The sequence below is a fragment of the Oncorhynchus tshawytscha genome, linkage group LG02 (assembly GCF_018296145.1).
Source record: "Oncorhynchus tshawytscha isolate Ot180627B linkage group LG02, Otsh_v2.0, whole genome shotgun sequence".
NCBI lineage: Eukaryota > Metazoa > Chordata > Actinopteri > Salmoniformes > Salmonidae > Oncorhynchus > Oncorhynchus tshawytscha.
The window spans coordinates 29341612-29360040 of NC_056430.1; the positions used below are offsets into that span (position 1 = coordinate 29341612).

Sequence of the window (18429 nt, forward strand, 5' to 3'; positions counted from 1 at the left end):
TATAACCATACCAACCATAATATATAATACTGTTTTATATAACCATACCAAACATAATATATAATACTGTTTTATATAACCATACCAAACATAATATATAATACTGTTTTATATAACCATACCAAACATAATATATAATACTGTTTTATATAACCATACCAAACATAATATATAATACTGTTTTATATAACCATACCAAACATAATATATAATACTGTTTTATATAACCATACCAAACATAATATATAATACTGTTTTATATAACCATACCAAACATAATATATAATACTGTTTTATATAACCATACCAAACATAATATATAATACTGTTTTATATAACCATACCAAACATAATATATAATACTGTTTTATATAACCATACCAAACATAATATATAATACTGTTTTATATAACCATACCAAACATAATATATAATACTGTTTTATATAACCATACCAAACATAATATATAATACTGTTTTATATAACCATACCAAACATAATATATAATACTGTTTTATATAACCATACCAAACATAATATATAATACTGTTTTATATAACCATACCAAACATAATATATAATACTGTTTTATATAACCATACCAAACATAATATATAATACTGTTTTATATAACCATACCAACCATAATATATAATACTGTTTTATATAACCATACCAAACATAATATATAATACTGTTTTATATAACCATACCAAACATAATATATAATACTGTTTTATATAACCATACCAAACATAATATATAATACTGTTTTATATAACCATACCAAACATAATATATAATACTGTTTTATATAACCATACCAAACATAATGTATAATACTGTTTTATATAACCATACCAACCATAATATATACTACTGTTTTATATAACCATACCAAACATAATATATACTACTGTTTTATATAACCATACCAAACATAATATATACTACTGTTTTATATAACCATACCAAACATAATATATACTACTGTTTTATGTAACCATACCAAACATAATATATAATACTGTTTTATATAACCATACCAAACATAATATATACTACTGTTTTATATAACCATACCAAACATAATATATACTACTGTTTTATGTAACCATACCAAACATAATATATAATACTGTTTTATATAACCATACCAAACATAATATATAATACTGTTTTATATAACCATACCAAACATAATATATAATACTGTTTTATATAACCATACCAACCATAATATATAATACTGTTTTATATAACCATACCAAACATAATATATAATACTGTTTTATATAACCATACCAAACATAATATATAATACTGTTTTATATAACCATACCAAACATAATATATACTACTTTGAGTGTCCTCGATTTACATTTACTATGTTACACCTAGTCTATGAGACCATGCTCATACCACACAGCAATAAGTATAGCTTATCCATACTGTCAAACATGTTAAGTAAACTACTGGTCTATTTACTTTCGAGCATGCTTGGCTATTGAATGAGCGATGGATAAATGGTTTGCTAATATTTGTTGTACAGCGGAAATAAACAAGTCATGTCAGAAAAGGAGACATCCTGCAATATATGATTATGATTTAGGCCTATATAATAAAAGTACAAATAAAAAATGTCCTTACCAATGGCAAATGCATCTGTTTTATTATTAGTGTTAATGTTCTAATGTTTGTATTAGGCACTATAATAATCCCCCTGCACCAAACGCCTCCATTTCCCCATAAGAGCAATATCTGCTTGCAATACAATTGATCAACCGATAGAAGCTGTGCTAAGGTTTGGTCTGTGCTGTGCTTGGAGATGCATACACTTTCCTGAGTGTTCAAAACTGATAAATAACAACATTTGCGGGGAAATGGCGCACGCAAGGTTAGAGTATGTTTGGTGCGCACGCACATTTAATAAACGTGAACGATGGCGGGAATGAATGAGGATGGCCTTTTCATCTGAACGAGGCTGGCCTTTTCAACTGAATGAGGCTGGCCTTTTCAACTGAATGAGGCTGGCTTTTTCAACTGTTGATGCGTGGCAATCACATTTGTGGTTAGCCTAGGCTATGCACAATTAATTGTTTGTGTAGCCTACCTAAACGCACTTTGAACATGAACCATTTGTTAATTAACATGAGAGGATCTGACACAAATACTATTCCTATAAAAATGATTAAAAAAAAAAGATTTATGATTATTATTAGACCTATTATTAGGCTTGTTTTATACATCATAATATAGGCTACTGTTTTATGCATAGGCTAGTCCAACAATTTCAACATTTTATCATTTATAATTATTGCTTAATACTAGGCCTAGCTATATTATCCTACTATGGTGATAATAAACCTTGTTATCATAATCCTAATTATCACTTCGAGGTATGCGTCGATATAATAATATAACTCATCTGAGATCCCATGTTAGTCAATCCGTGGCTCTAGTTTAGGAGTACTTCTAAATTCGTGCCTGGAAGAAGCACGGTAATCAGTGTTGACTGTCGTTTATTTTCTAACAGACTGGAGCTTTCCCCAGACAAGCGTTTGAGGGGAGAGAGAGGAGGGACAGGCAGGAGGAGTGCGTGAAGTACGGGCAAGTCTGATGACATCCAAAGTTTCAATGCTGAATCATCTACAGCAGCAGACAACTCGTGAGTTTGGAAAGTTATAAAAACATTTTTTTTTTACTTTGTAAAGAGAGCATTGTAGCCTATGTCAAACCTCTGTAAGGGCTGGGAAAGTTGAACCCGAGACAAAGACTGTTCTGGAGACTGCCCGTAGAGCTCAAACCCACATTCACACTGACAGGCGGAGGAACGGGACAGACGGAGATAGAGTCCCCGAGGGGGGTTGGAAGGAGAGGAAAAACTTTTCGAAAAAATCCTAACAGTCCACTTCTGCATCAAGACATGTCCTAAAATTACGCATGAAGGAGTTTATGGAGACGAGAAGAAGAGTTGTGGTGGCAACGAGAGGGGAAAGTTAGAGGAGAGTAGAGCAGAAGAGTGGAGAGCACGGGAAAGTCAGAGAGGAGAATCTAGTCTACCTGGGAAAGGGGTCAGAGAATGAATTAGCGAACAACGAGTGCCCTGTGTCGCAGCCAACAGTAAGGTAAGTGGTTTTGAGGAGTTCTACCCATGTTGTTGTCTAACTTGTCGCCTTTTGCTTCAATATAAATCGAGTGAACAGGACCACAGGGTTGAGTCGGCTGGCTCGGGGTGAGCGTGCATGGACTCGTCAGGAGAAAGAAATCCGTCAGGCATGTAATGCAATGTAAATATAATGAGAACTATATGGACACTTCTGACCTGCAACCGATTTTTTATTTCAGAATTGGTTAACATTAGGTTAAGGTTAGGTTCAGGGTTGAACCAGTACCTCTTCTCCTCAAGCCCAGGTCAGGGTTAAGGTAAGGATCAGATGCCTTTAATTGTGATCAAGGATCAACACAGTAGTTTAGTTGAGGACTTTGCCAACTTCATAAAGTTTTCTAACATCCTTAAATGTAAAATAAAAGTAATTCAAAGTTTGATACCATTTTCATTTTATTAGCAGATCATCTTTGTATAGAGATGGCACATATTTCAGACACAATATTTTGACACATATTTTGACATACTATGCTACTGTAAGTGTTTAGTGTAGGCTACAGCCCGTTTAGATGACTAAAAGTGCCAAAAGTGTAGAAGCCCATTCAATTAAAGGTTAGCCAGTTATCTCGACCAGGGCAAAATAAATTCTAGTCCAGAAGGTTCTAGAATGTGTCCAGACAGTCATGAGAAGGAAGTGGAGATGGGTTTTCTGAAATAAAATGAATCTCCCATGTGAGTGCAATACATGAAATATGAACATGTCAATGGCTGGCTGGTTGTGCTCCATACCGCGCTGTGACAGAGGCCTTGCAGTCTGTGTTGCTTGAGGAGCATAAGCACGCCAGAGCACAGCTGTCCCACAGAGATGGTCACGCACATGCAGCTGAGCTGGTGCACTCTAATCCCCTGATGTTGGCCAATTTCTGCATATTCTGTTAGGATTCTGGAACTTTCCTGAAACATTCGGAGGAAAGGGTCAAGATACACACAGTGTATGGTAGTTTGATTTTATGATCCTTTTTCTGTTTCCAAATCAAATCAAATCAAATCAAATCAAATCACTCCATGCAGGAGTGCTCTGCTGATTGGGGTTCTAAGCATGGTCAATTCTCTCTCTCTCTCTCTCTCTCTCTCTCTCTCTCTCTCTCTTGTGTTGTCTGACAGGGTTCTCTGTGTATCTCTGTGTCTCTGTCAGGCTTGACACCTGTTCCCCCCCCACCCCCTAGTGTGCCACACCCATGGATGAGGAGAGGAGCCCCCTGTCAGCTCACCTGAGCCCCCTGATGATAGGGACCCACATCCCCCCACTCTGCACCCCAACCCCTCCACGGACATCCCAGCCTCCACCCCTATTCCAATCCCCACACACACCACAGGTGAGTGAACTGTTGTGGCATTGACAGTACTGAAGGTCTAGGGCATGTGTCAAACTCATTCCACATAGGTCCGAGTGTCTCCAGGTTTTGGCTCCACCCTTGTACTTGATTGATGAATTAAGGTCACTAATTAGTAAGAAGCTCCCCTCAGCTGGTTGCCTAGGTCTTAACAGAAAGGACAACCCAAAAACCGTCAGACACTCGGCCCTCCCTGGAATGAGTTTGACACCCCTGGTTTAGGGGAATGTCATGATGCTAAGCTACGCTGCTTTATCAAGTGCCATCCTGTACGTAAGGAAAGGACAGAAAGGAAGGAGGCCCTATTCAAACACTATAAACATGTATCCTTCCTCTCCATCCCATCCTTGGAGTCTGAAAGAGGGGAAGAAGAGCTGTGTGTGTAGTGGGTTGGAACATGCCTGTCTCGGTGAACGGGAGAAGTGATTACCATCAACAGTGATTGTCTGGATGCTTTTGGAGTGTGTTTGTGTATGAGCTTAACTAAGATAGGGAGAAGAGCGGTGTGCACATGTGTATGTATGCTTGTGCATGTGTGTGTACATGCATACATTCATTCATGTGTGAGAGAGAGACTGTACACACATGGAGTGTTGAAAGGGACCAGTATGTCTGTACTGTGTGTGTGTGTGTGTGTGTGTGTGTGTGTGTGTGTGTGTGTGTGTGTGTGTGTGTGTGTGTGTGTGTGTGTGTGTGTGTGTGTGTGTGTGTGTGTGTGTGTGTGTGTGTGTGTGTTAAACAAGTCCTGAACGATGTGTTTGTTCTCCCAGTGGAGTAGACATAGTGAAAGTCTGTACAGTAGATCATAATGAAGACCAGATCTGTCTCTGTACTCTCTTCCTACCAGGACACCTAACTCAGCTCACTGTCAAAGCAACAGTAGGGATACTGTGTGTGTGCAGTATAACAAAGAGCCTGAAGGAATGGCGACCTTTGGTGCTTGTAGGGACAGCTCAGGGCTTCATGCCCTCTTCTATCCCTCTTTTCGGTTTCCGGTTGAGGTTTGGAGTTGGGCAACAAAGAGCCAACATAAAGCCTGATTGGTCATAGTGAGATTTATTTGTGGAGAGATTTATTGATGGGTGTGAGGGAGGAGGTAGGCGTATGTGAATGATTCTGTGTTTTGATTGGCTAGAAGTGTCTTCATCCCACCTTTGCTCTAACTCTATTGGCTGCTTCTTTCATCTCTATTTGCATCCTAAAGCTCCAGGAAGCCCTGGTAAGAGGACAGTGCTGTTTAAGATAGGATAGAGGGAGGCGGGGTTAGGGAAGTCAACTGGGATGTCGAGTGATTTGTTACCATGGGAACAAGCCACAAAAATCCTCCATGGTGGGAGGAGTCTTCTATAGGGCAAGTCTGGACCCAGAACACTAGGATCTATATTCTAGAAGAATACAATAACATAGGAACATGTGGATGCATGTGTGTCTACTAGAGGTCGACCGATTAATCGGAATGGACGATTAATTGGGGCCGATTTCAAGTTTTCATAACAATCGGAAATCTCTATTTTTGGGTGCCGATTTGCCATTTTTATTTTTTATACCTTTATTTAACTAGGCAAGTCAGTTAAGAACACATTCTTATTTTCAATGACGGCCTACGAACGGTGGGTTAACTGCCTCGTTCAGGTGCAGAATGACAGACTTTCCCCTTGTCAGCTCGGGGGATCCAATCTTGCAACCTTACAGTTACCTAGTCCAACGCAATAACGACCTGCCTCTCTCTCGTTGCACTCCACAAGGAGACTGCCTGTTACGTGAATGCAGTAAGCCAAGGTAAGTTGCTAGCTAGCATGAAAACTTATCTAATAAAAAAACAATCAATTATAATCAGTAGTTAACTACACATGGTTGATGATATTACTAGATATTATCTAGCGTGTCCTGCGTTGCATATAATCTGACTGAGCATACAAGCATACAAGTATCTAAGTATCTGACTGAGCGGTAGTAGGCAGAAGCAGGCGCGGAAACATTCATTCAAACAGCACTTTCGTGCGTTTTTCCAGCAGCTCTTCGTTGTGCGTCAAGCATTGCACTGTTTATGACTTCAAGCCTATCAACTCCCGAGATGAGGCTGGTGTAACCGAAGTGAAATGGCTAGCTAGTTAGCGCGCGCTAATAGCATTTCAAACGTCACTCGCTCTGAGCCTTCTAGTGGTTGTTCCCCTTGCTCTGCATGGGTAACGCTGCTTCGATGGTAGCTGTTGTCATTGTGTTGCTGGTTCGAGCCCAGAGAGGAGCGAGTAGAGGGACAGAAGCTATATTGTTACACTGGCAATACTAAAGTGCCTATAAGAACATCCAATAGTCAAAGGTTAATGAAATACAAATGGTATAGAGAGAAATAGTCCTATAATTCCTATAATAACTACAACCTAAAACTTCTTACCTGGGAATATTGAAGACTCATGTTAAAAGGAACCACCACCTTTCATATGTTCTCGTGTTCTGAGCAAGGAACTTAAACGTTTTTTTACATGGCACATATTGTACTTTTACTTTCTTCTCCAATACTTTGTTTTTGCATTATTTAAACCAAATTGAACATGTTTCATTATTTACTTGAGGGTAAATTGATTTTATTGATGTATTATATTAAGTTAAAATAAGTGTTCATTCAGTATTGTTGTAATTGTCATTATTACAAATAAAATAAAAAATATCGTCCAATTAATCGATATCGGCTTCTTTGGTCCTCCAGTAATCGGTATCGGCGTTGAAAAATCACAATCGGTCGACCTCTAATTCAGACCCATTGACTTTTTCCACATTTTGTTACGTAACAGCCTTATGCTAAAAATGATTAAATTATTTTTTTCCCCGCTCAACTTTTTATACATTTTGGAAATGTCTAAAAAATAAAAACGGAAATATCACATTTACATAAGTATTCAGACCTTTTACTCAGTACTTTGTTGAAGCACCTTTGGAAGAGATTACAGCCTTGAGTCTTCTTGGGTGTGACGCTACAAGCTTGGCACACCTGTATTTGAGGAGTTTCTCCCATTCTTCTCTGCAGATCCTCTCAAGCTCTGTCAGGTTTGAAGGGGAGCCTCGCTGCACAGTATATTTTCATGTCTCTCCAGAGATGTTCAGTTGGGTTCAAGTCCGGGCTCTGGCTGGGCTACTCAAGGACATTCAGAGACTTGTCCCGAAGCCACTCCTGCGTTGTGTTAGCTGTGCGCTTAGGGTCGTTGTCTTGTTGGAAGGAGAACCTTCACCTCAGTATGAGGTCCTGAGCGCTCTGTAGGAGGTTTTCATCAAGGATCTCTCTGTACTTTGCTCTGTTCATCTTTCCCTCGATCCCGACTAGTCTTCCAGTCCCTGCCGCTGAAAAGCATCCCCACAGCATGATGCTGCCACCACCATGCTTCACTGTAGGGATGGTGCCAGGTTTCTTCCACACTTGGCATTCAGGCCAAAGTGTTCAATCTTGGTTTCATCAGACCAGAGAATCTTGATTCTCAGGGTCTGAGAGCCTTTAGGTGCCTTCTGGCAAACTCCAAGTGCGCTGTCGGGTGCCTTTTACTGAGGAGTGGCTTCCGTCTGGCCACTCTACCATAAAGGCCTGATAGGTGGAGTGCTGCAGAGATGGTTGTCCTTCTGGAAGGTTCTCCCATCTCCACAGAGGAACTCTGGAGCTCTGTCAGAGTGACCATCAGGTTTTTGTTCACCGCCCTGACCAAGGCCATTCTCCCCAGATTTCTCAGTTTTGGCCAGGCTGCCAGATCTAGGAAGAGTCTCTTGGTGGTTCCAAACATCTTCCATTTAAGAATGATGGAGGCCACTGTGTTCTTGGGGACCTTCAATGCTGAATACATTTTTTGGTACCCTTCCCCAGATCTGTGCCTTGACACAATCCTGTCTTGGACAATTCCTTTGACCTCAGCTCAATGTCGAGTCTCATAGCAGGGTCTGAATACTGAAGGGTCTGAATACCTATGTAAATTATGTATTTCTGTTGTACATTTTTTATACATTTGCAAAAATGTCTAAAAACTGTTTTTGCTTTGTCATTATGGGGCATTGTGTGTAGATTAATGAGGGAAAAATGTATTTAATCAATTTTAGAATGAAGCTGTAACGTAACAACATGTGGAAAAAGGAAAGGGGTCTGAATAGTTTCCGAATGCACTGTATACCCCCCTCAACACACACAGACCTTTGAGGCTAACCATCAGAAATGTAAGTAGGACATCAGATAATGAGTCATATTTTTTAAGGTAATTTTGTTGTTGTTTTTAGTTTCAGTCTTCACAGATGTTGTCCCAACATGCAGGTCTCCCTAACCACTAGCTCCAGGTAAAAGTTACCCTTAACCACCTAAGAAGGGGTGTAAAGGGGGTGAGTTGATTTGGGAGGACGGATATGAGTTTAGGTTGGTGAAGAAAAGGAAGGGATGGGAGGGCGGAATGAGGAATGGAATGAGAACTGGCTTCACTTCCATAGAGGGCAACAAGGACTTGCTTTCATCACTTACCAGCTCCCCACACCCCACCAGCTCCCCACACCCCACCAGCTCCCCACATCCCACCCCCACCCCTAACTTCACCCTCCCAGAATCCCAGACCAGCACTGCACCCCGTGTGTATCAGACGAGGAGAATACACACACACACACACACACACACACACACACACACACACACAGGGCCCATTGATTTCTTCTAGCTGGGCTGGCACCACAGGGATGTGTGTTTGTGTGTGGAGAGTGGTCCTGACTTATTTGGTCTATTTGTGCTGTGCTCTGCCCAGAAAATCTGCTACCACCCTGGTTCCATATGGCAATGTAACGGTCTACTCTTTCCATCTACGGCATCTGCCTAGAGGGCTGACAGCACAGGTGCCCTGTACAGCTAACTGCAGGGTTGCTGATTCAAGGCTTGCTGTCCAGCCATTGCCCTCTATGACTACATACTCTCTCTCTCTCTGTGTCTCTCACTCTCTCACTCGGCTGTAAAGATGCAATCAGTGAGCTTGTTTACATGGGAGTATTTCTACCATCTAAATACCAACAAGTTTATCCCTTCTCCCTCTTCCCCCTCGTGTTAGAGGCTGTGTGTGTTAGTGTGTGTCTTCTCTTCATGTGTGTCAGAGGCTGTGTGTGTTAGTGTGTGTCTTCTCTTCATGTGTGTTAGAGGCTGTGTGTGTTAGTGTGTGTGTTCTCTTCATGTGTGTTAGAGGCTGTGTGTGTTAGAGGCTGTGTGTGTTAGAGGCTGTGTGTGTTAGTGTGTGTCTTCTCTTCATGTGTGTTAGAGGCTGTGTGTGTTAGAGGCTGTGTGTGTTAGAGGCTGTGTGTGTTAGTGTGTGTCTTCTCTTCATGTGTGTTAGAGGCTGTGTGTGTTAGAGGCTGTGTGTGTTAGAGGCTGTGTGTGTTAGTGTGTGTCTTCTCTTCATGTGTGTTAGAGGCTGTGTGTGTTAGAGGCTGTGTGTGTTAATGTGTGTCTTCTCTTCATGTGTGTTAGAGGCTGTGTGTGTTAGAGGCTGTGTGTGTTAGAGGCTGTGTGTGTTAGTGTGTGTCTTCTCTTCATGTGTGTTAGAGGCTGTGTGTGTTAGTGTGTGTCTTATCTTCATGTGTGTTAGAGGCTGTGTGTGTTAGTGTGTGTCTTCTCTTCATGTGTGTTAGAGGCTGTGTGTGTTAGTGTGTGTGTTCTCTTCATGTGTGTTAGAGGCTGTGTGTGTTAGAGGCTGTGTGTGTTAGTGTGTGTTTTCTCTTCATGTGTGTTAGAGGCTGTGTGTGTTAGTGTGTGTCTTCTCTTCATGTGTGTTAGAGGCTGTGTGTGTTAGAGGCTGTGTGTGTTAGAGGCTGTGTGTGTTAGAGGCTGTGTGTGTTAGTGTGTGTCTTCTCTTCATGTGTGTTAGAGGCTGTGTGTGTTAGAGGCTGTGTGTGTTAGTGTGTGTCTTCTCTTCATGTGTGTTAGAGGCTGTGTGTGTTAGAGGCTGTGTGTGTTAGTGTGTGTCTTCTCTTCATGTGTGTTAGAGGCTGTGTGTGTTAGAGGCTGTGTGTGTTAGAGGCTGTGTGTGTTAGAGGCTGTGTGTGTTAGTGTGTGTCTTCTCTTCATGTGTGTTAGAGGCTGTGTGTGTTAGAGGCTGTGTGTTAGTGTGTGTTTTCTCTTCATGTGTGTTAGAGGCTGTGTGTGTTAGTGTGTGTCTTCTCTTCATGTGTGTTAGAGGCTGTGTGTGTTAGAGGCTGTGTGTGTTAGTGTGTGTCTTCTCTTCATGTGTGTTAGAGGCTGTGTGTGTTAGTGTGTGTCTTCTCTTCATGTGTGTTAGAGGCTGTGTGTGTAATTTGCTTTCTCTCACTGACGGAAATAAACGTGGTGCAGTTTGAGGCATTTTTACGACATAGTTGAACTATGAAAAAGCATGAGAGTTTGTTTTCCCAACCTCTCCAACTCTGACACACACTTGGCCCTCGCTGAGCTGGCCTACTGTAGCTTCTCCTCTGCAGAATGCAGGAAAGCAGCGATGCAGAGGTTGTGTTGCTGCTCAACCATAACGGGTCCTTGGAGTGTAGAGAATCTACTGAAGGCACAGCAACCCTGAGGTGGTGTGTCTAACGGTTGCATAGGAAATGTGGTTATAATGGAGACCTTTGAACCCTCGTTAGCAAAGATTCTCTGTTGATTCCGTTTACCGAACAGAGATGTGTGGCCTCTCAAACGTGTGTTTGTGTGTGTTTCTACACATCAAAGAGAACCTGACCTGTCATGACCTCTGTGTGTGTTTAGATGCATGCCACAAAAGAGACGCTAACTAAACACTAGCTTGAGTTTTTCCCAGAAGAAGAATCTCTGAGACAAAGTAACACAATTAAATTCCTCTTAGGCCTGTTAAACAGCAGACAGTTTCAGTCTTTAATGAGCTTACACTGCTTCATTCTCTCTAAGCAACAATAATCTGGCTTTCTGGACTCTATCCAGCACTCTCCTCAGAAAGCGCTTTTCTCTCAAGTGTGTCTTTGAGTCCTGGCTGGGTTTCAGGGCAGATTAGGCTATGCTGTGTGTGTGCGCGCGCGTGTGTGTGTGCGCGTGTGTGTGTGGGTTCATTGAGGAGATGCCACAGAGGACGTGAGTGTATCTCCATGACTAATTGTTTTCGTTTTTAGTCTTATTAATTTCTTAATTACAACACACACACATGCACACACACTCTCTTAAGGATCCCTGAGGAATTATTGTGGGAATTGTTCTGTATTGTTTGACAGGGTGTGGGTTTGCATTTGTGTGTGTGTGTTTGGTTTTACTGTCCTTGTGGGGACCAGAAGTCCTCATAAGGATAGTATAACACGGACAATTCAGACAAGTAGGAACATTTAGCCTATTATTATATGTTTACGGGTTTTGGTTTAGGGTTACAATTACAGTTAGAATTAGGGTTAGGGGTTAAGGTTTAGGGGTTAAGGTTTAGGGGTTAAGGTTTAGGGGTTAAGGTTAGGGTAAATAGGATTTTGAATGGGAATCAATTGTTTGGTCCCCACAAGGATAATAAAACAAAATGTGTGTGTGTGTGTGTGTGTGTGTGTGTGTGTGTGTGTGTGTGTGTGTGTGTGTGTGTGTGTGTGTGTGTGATAAATGTATTTGCTGGTGGCCTTTAATCCATGAGATATATTTTGCTAAGCGACACCACCTGTTTACCATCCACATGCCGTGACCAACAACATTACAGACATACAGCTAGGGTCTGTGTTTCTCTGTGTATGTCTCTTTGTGTGTGTGCGTGTAGGATTTGTGTATGCTGTGTGTGTGTATATGTTTGCATGTGTAATTATTATGGGAGCTTATTGTTATTCAGGGTTGGATGTAACATTATATGACAAAGCTGAATTGACTGGAGGCATCTGGATTGATCATTGGATGTTTGGATGGTTTGAGAGGTCATATGTGTGAGGGATCTCTGCTCTGCATGTCAATGCTATGGATTAGAGGTCGACCGATTATGATTTTTCAACGCTGATACCAATTATTGGAGGACCAAAAAAAGCTGATAACGATTAAATCGGAGGATTTTTTAAAATTTAGATTTATTTGGTAATAATGACAATTACAACAATACTGAATGAACACTTATTTTAACTTAATATAATACATCAATAAAATCAATTTACCCTCAAGTAAATAATGAAACATGTTCAATTTGGTTTAAATAATGCAAAAACAAAGTGTTGGAGAAGAAAGTAAAAGTGTAATATGTACCATGTAAAAAAGCTAACGTTTAAGTTCTTTGCTCAGAACATGAGAACATATGAAAGCTGATGGTTCCTTTTAACATGAGTCTTCAATATTCTCAGGTAAGACGTTTTAGGTTGTAGTTATTATAGGACTATTTCTCTCTATACCATTTGTATTTCATATACCTTTGACTATTGGATGTTCTTATAGGCACTTCAGTATTGCCAGTGTAACAGTATAGCTTCCGTCCCTCTCCTCGCCCCTACCTGGGTTCGAACCAGAAACACATCGACAACAGCCACCCTCGAAGCATCGTTACCCATCGCTCCACAAAAGCCGCTCCAAGTCTCAGAGCGAGTGACGTCACCGATTGAAACCCTATTAGCACGCACCCCGCTAACTAGCTAGCCATTTCACATGTGTTACACCAGCCTAATCTCGGGAGTTGATAGGCTTGAAGTCATAAACAGCTCAATGCTTGAAGCATTGTGAAGAGCTGCTTGCAAACGCACGAAAGTGCTGTTTGAATGAATGCTTACGAGCCTGCTGCTGCCTACCATCGTTCAGTCAGACTGCTCTATCAAATATCAAATCATAGGCTTAATTATAACATAATAACACACAAACACGAGCCTTTGGTCATTAATATGGTAGAATCCGGAAACTATAATTTCGAAAACAAAACGTTTATTCTTTCAGTGAAATACGGAACCGTTCCGTATTTTATCTAACGGGTGGCATCCCTGAGTCTAAATATTGCTGTTACATTGCACAACCTTCAATGTTATGTCATAATAACAATTCTGGCAAATTAATTATGGTTTTTGTTAGGAATAAATGGACTTCACACAGTTCGCAACGAGCCAGGCAGCCCAAACTGCTGCATATACCCTGACTGCTTGCACGGAACGCAAGAGAAGTGACACAATTTTCCTATTTATAAGAAATTCATGTTAGCAGGCAATATTAACTAAATATGCAGGTTTAGAAATATATACTTGTGTATTGATTTTAAAGAAAGGCATTGATGTTTATGGTTAGGTGCAACGACAGTACTAAATCATCACCCGTTTTGGCGAAGTAGGCTGTGATTCGATGAGAAATTAACCGCATCGATTATATGCAACGCAGGACACGCTAGATAAACTAGTAATATCATCAACCATGTGTAGTTAACTAGTGATTATGTGAAGATTGATTATCTTATAAAAAACAAGTTTAATGCTAGCTAGCAACTTACCTTGGCTTCTTGCTGCCCTCGTGTAACAGGTAGTGAGCCTGCCATGCAGGCTCCTCGTGGAGTGCAATGTAAGGCAGGTGGTTAGAGCGTTGGACTAGTAACTGGAAGGTTGCAAAAACGAATCCCCGAGCTGACAAGGTAAAAATCTGTCGTTCTGCCCCTGAACAAGGTAGTTAACCCACCGTTCCCAGGCCATCATTGAAAATAAGAATGTGTTCTTAACGGACTTGCCTAGTTAAATAAAGGTGTAAAAAATAATAAAAATATATATTTTTTAAATTGGCCAAATCGGTGTCCAAAAATACCGATTGTTATGAAAACTTGAAATCGGCCCGAATTAATCGGCCATTCCAATTAATCGATTGACCTCTACTATGGATGGCTGCTCGCTCTGGGACAGAGATACAGGTGTTTGGATAATGGTCCGTGCTCACTCACTCCCTGGGCTTGAATGATGACAGGACTTGTCTTGGGCACTGACTCCAGGAAACTGGCAGATGTGAATGGCCTAAACTTCTCTGTAAGGGAGAATAATCCATTGAGAGAGTGAATGAATGGACATATGTCAGATGGCAGCCATCTAGTGCACTACTTTTGAACAGATAGGGCTCCACTTGGTGGTATGGTCAATGCTAGTGCACTACTGTGTATACAGAACAAGGTGTATTTTGAAACCTAGCCAGTGTGATGTTATGTTTCTGCCTGGCCTGATCAAAGACACAGAGGTAGATCCCTACACAGTCAGGTTGTGGAATCTTTCTTTACTCTATAAGCATCTCTGCTTCTCTAGAGACTCTGCTTCTGTCAGTCACGAACACAAACAAACACACACACACAGCAGAGTTTTTCTCAGTGTAGAGCTGCTTCAGAGGGGCATTAGTAAGGGCTGTATGACAGAGACTGGGACAGAGGATTTAGGGAGTTTCAAAGACTCCACGTAAATCCTCTGTCTCTTTTCTCTTTCTGCTACCACACTCCATCCCCTCCACACTCCATCCCCTCCACACTCTATCCCCTCCACACTCTATCCCCTCCACACTCTATCCCCTCCACACTCTATCCCCTCCACACTCTATCCCCTCCACACTCTATCCCCTCCACACTCCATCCCCTCCACACTCTATCCCCTCCACACTCTATCCCCTCCACACTCTATCCCCTCCACACTCTATCCCCTCCACACTCTATCCCCTCCACACTCTATCCCCTCCACACTCTATCCCCTCCACACTCTATCCCCTCCACACTCCATCCCCTCCACACTCCACTCACTCACTCACTCACTCACTCACTCACTCACTCACTCACTCACTCACTCACTCACCCACTCATATGCCAGGCTCCAATCCCAGTCTCTTTCTTGCTCTGTTTTCTGTCTTCCAGTTAATAAAGAACACTCAGATAACAGGAGAGAGAGAGATCGAGAGTGGGTGGGGGAGATAGAGGGAGGAAAATAGAGAGTAAGAGTTGTGAGGAGAGGAAGGCTGGGGCTAAGATGGCCGCTGAAAGAGTTTAGCCAACTGTAGACTTTAGAGCTGGGTGCCATGTTGCTGCCTCTAAGGATTCCCCTTTACCCCTCTCTCTCCCTGCTAATGAAAAAATACAGCTTAACAGTCTCCAGTCTCTTTCTATTTAAGGGTTGGTTGACAACGTCATAAATGATGTGCGCGCATCAATGGGACCGGAAGCCGTGTGTTGTAATGTTCTGAACAGTCTGTTAACTAGCAACAATGACAAGAAGCTACCATGTGGGGAATCGTAGGTGGCTCGTTTCAGCTAGTTTTATCTTCTTGTTGTTTTGAGGTGTTTTTACTGATTTAAATGCTAATATGGCAAAAATTCGCTAGCTAGCTAATTGTAATGGGTGAGTACTGGCGGCAGGGAAGTCAGGTACAGGAGAGCAAAAGCTGTGTTCCAACGGAGCAGTTTAATAATAAAAGCCACCGTAAAATAGAACAAACAAAACCGTCACACACCAGCATACGTGCACATGCACTTACAATAAACAATTCCCGGACAAGGACATGGGGGGGAACAGAGGGTTAAATACACAACATGTAATGATGGAACTGAAACCAGGTGTGTGGGAAGACAAGACAAGACAAATGGAAAATGAAAAGTAAATCGATGATGGCTAGAAGCCCGGCGACGCCGCCCGCCGAACGCCGCCCGAACAACGAGAGGCATTGACTTCGGCGGAAGTCGTGACACTAATCAACAACTGTAACAATGTATTTGAGAGATAACAAATGCTCATTGTGCACGTTTATTTATGGTTTCAATAAACATTTGGAGACAAAATATAGTTTACAGGGGGCCTCCTGAGTGGCGCAGCAGTCTAAGGTACTGCATCGCGGTGGGCCAGGCGCCTGTAAGCTGACTTCAGTCAACGTCTGGACAGTATTTCCTACGACACATTGGTGCGGCTGACTTCCGGGTTAAGCGAGCAGTGTGTCAAGAAGCAGTGCGGCTTGACAGGGTTGTGTTTCGTAGGACGCATGGCTGTCGACCTTTGCCTCTCCCGAGTCCATAGGGGAGTTGCAGTGATGGGACAAGACTGTAACTACCAATTGGATATCATAAAAAATAGATTTTTTATTTTTTAAAGATGTATAGTTTACATGTTGTCAACACTCTCAGCCAATCTTATCGGCAGACTCAATAGCCTTGGTTTCTCAAATGACTGCCTCGCCTGGTTTACCAACTACTTCGCAGACAGAGTTCAGTGTGTCAAATTGGAGGGCCTGTTGTCCGGACCTCTGGCAGTCTCTATGGGGATACCACAGGGTTCAATTCTCGGGCCAACTCTTTTCTCTGTATATATCACTGATGTCGCTCTTGCTGCGGGTGATTCCCTGATCCACCTCTATGCAGACGACACCATTCTGTATACATCTGGTCCTTCTTTGCACACTGTGTTAACTAACCTCCAGATGAGCTTCAATGCCATACAACACTCCTTCCGTGGCCTTCAACTGTTCTTAAACGCTAGTAAAACCAAATGCATGCTTTTCAACCATTCGCTGCCCACACCTGCCCGCCCAACTAGCATCAGTACTCTGGACGGTTCTGACCTGGAATATGTGGACAACTATAAATACCTAGGTGTCTGGCCAGACTGTAAACTCTTCTTCCAGATTCATATTAAACATATCCAATCCAAAATCAAATCTAGAATCTAGAATCTAGATCATCTATAAGTCTATGATAAGTAAAGCTCAGCCTTATCTCAGCTCACTAGTCACGATAAAAACAGCCACCCATAGCACGCGCTCCAGCAAGGATATCTCACTGGTCATCCCCAAAGCCAACACCTACTTTGGCCACCTTTCCTTCCAGTTCTCTGCTGCCAGTGACTGGAACGAATTGCATAAATCGCTGAAGTTGGAGACTTATATTCCCATCACTAACTTTAAACATCAGCTATCTGAGCAGCTAACCGATCGTTGCAGCTGTACATAGTCCATCTGTAAATAGCCCACCCAATCTACCTACCTCATCCCCATATTGTTTTTATTTACTTTTCTGCTCTTTTGCACACCAGTATCTCTACTTGCACATCATCATCTGTTCATCATCATCTGCTCACCTATCACTCCAGTGTTAATCTATCTGCTTAATTGTAATTACTTTGCTACTATGGCCTATTTATTGCCTTACCTCCTCACGCCATTTGCACACACTGTATATAGACATTCTTTTTTTCTATTGTGTTATTGACTGTACGCTTGTTTATTCCATGTGTAACTCTGTGTTCAAATAAAATGTATTTATATAGCCCTTCATACATCAGCTGATATCTCAAAGTGCTGTACAGAAACCCAGCCTAAAACCCAAACAGCAAGCAATGCAGGTGTAGAAGCACGGTGGCTAGGAAAAACTCCCTAGAAAGGCCAAAACCTAGGAAGAAACCTAGAGAGGAACCAGGCTATGTGGGGTGGCCAGTCCTCTTCTGGTTGTGCCGGGTGGAGATTATAACAGAACCTGGCCAAGATGTTCAAATGTTCATAAATGACCAGCATGGTCCAATAATAATAAGGCAGAACAGTTGAAACTGGAGTAGCAGCAGCACGGCCAGGTGGACTGGGGACAGCAAGGAGTCATCATGTCAGGTAGTCCTGAGGTATGGTCCTAGGGCTCAGGTCCTCCGAGAGAGAGAAAGAAAGAGAGAATTAGAGAGCACAATTAAATTCACACAGGACACCGGATAGGACAGGAGAAGTACTCCAGATATAACAAACTGACCCTAGCCCCCCGACACACAAACTACTGCAGCATAAATACTGGAGGCCGAGACAGGAGGGGTCAGGATACACTGTGGCCCCATCTGAGGACACCCCCGGACAGGGCCAAACAGGAAGGATATAACCCCACCCACTTTGCCAAAGCACAGCCCCCACACCACTAGAGGGATATCTTCAACTACCAACTTACCATCCTGAGACAAGGCTGTTGTTGTTTCTGTCGCACTGCTTTGCTTTATCTTGGTCAGGTCCCAGTTGTAAATGC

At 42.0% G+C, this 18429-nt stretch overlaps 1 protein-coding gene across 5 annotated transcripts in view; it reads left to right on the plus strand.

Moving 5' to 3' along the window:
* The first annotated feature begins 2551 nt into the window (after nucleotides 1–2551).
* The window catches only part of LOC112237451 (myoD family inhibitor), a 58250-nt gene continuing 42372 nt past the window's right edge, over nucleotides 2552–18429 (plus strand). For 2 of the 5 annotated variants that reach the window (XM_042296264.1, XM_042296263.1), the window contains exons 1-2: nucleotides 2553–3129; nucleotides 4337–4486. The gene's annotated coding sequence lies outside the window, so the exon portion shown is untranslated. Of the gene's footprint in view, nucleotides 3130–4305; nucleotides 4487–18429 lie in introns of all 5 variants that reach the window. The other 3 variants (XM_042296261.1, XM_042296257.1, XM_042296252.1) reach the window with 3 other exon arrangements.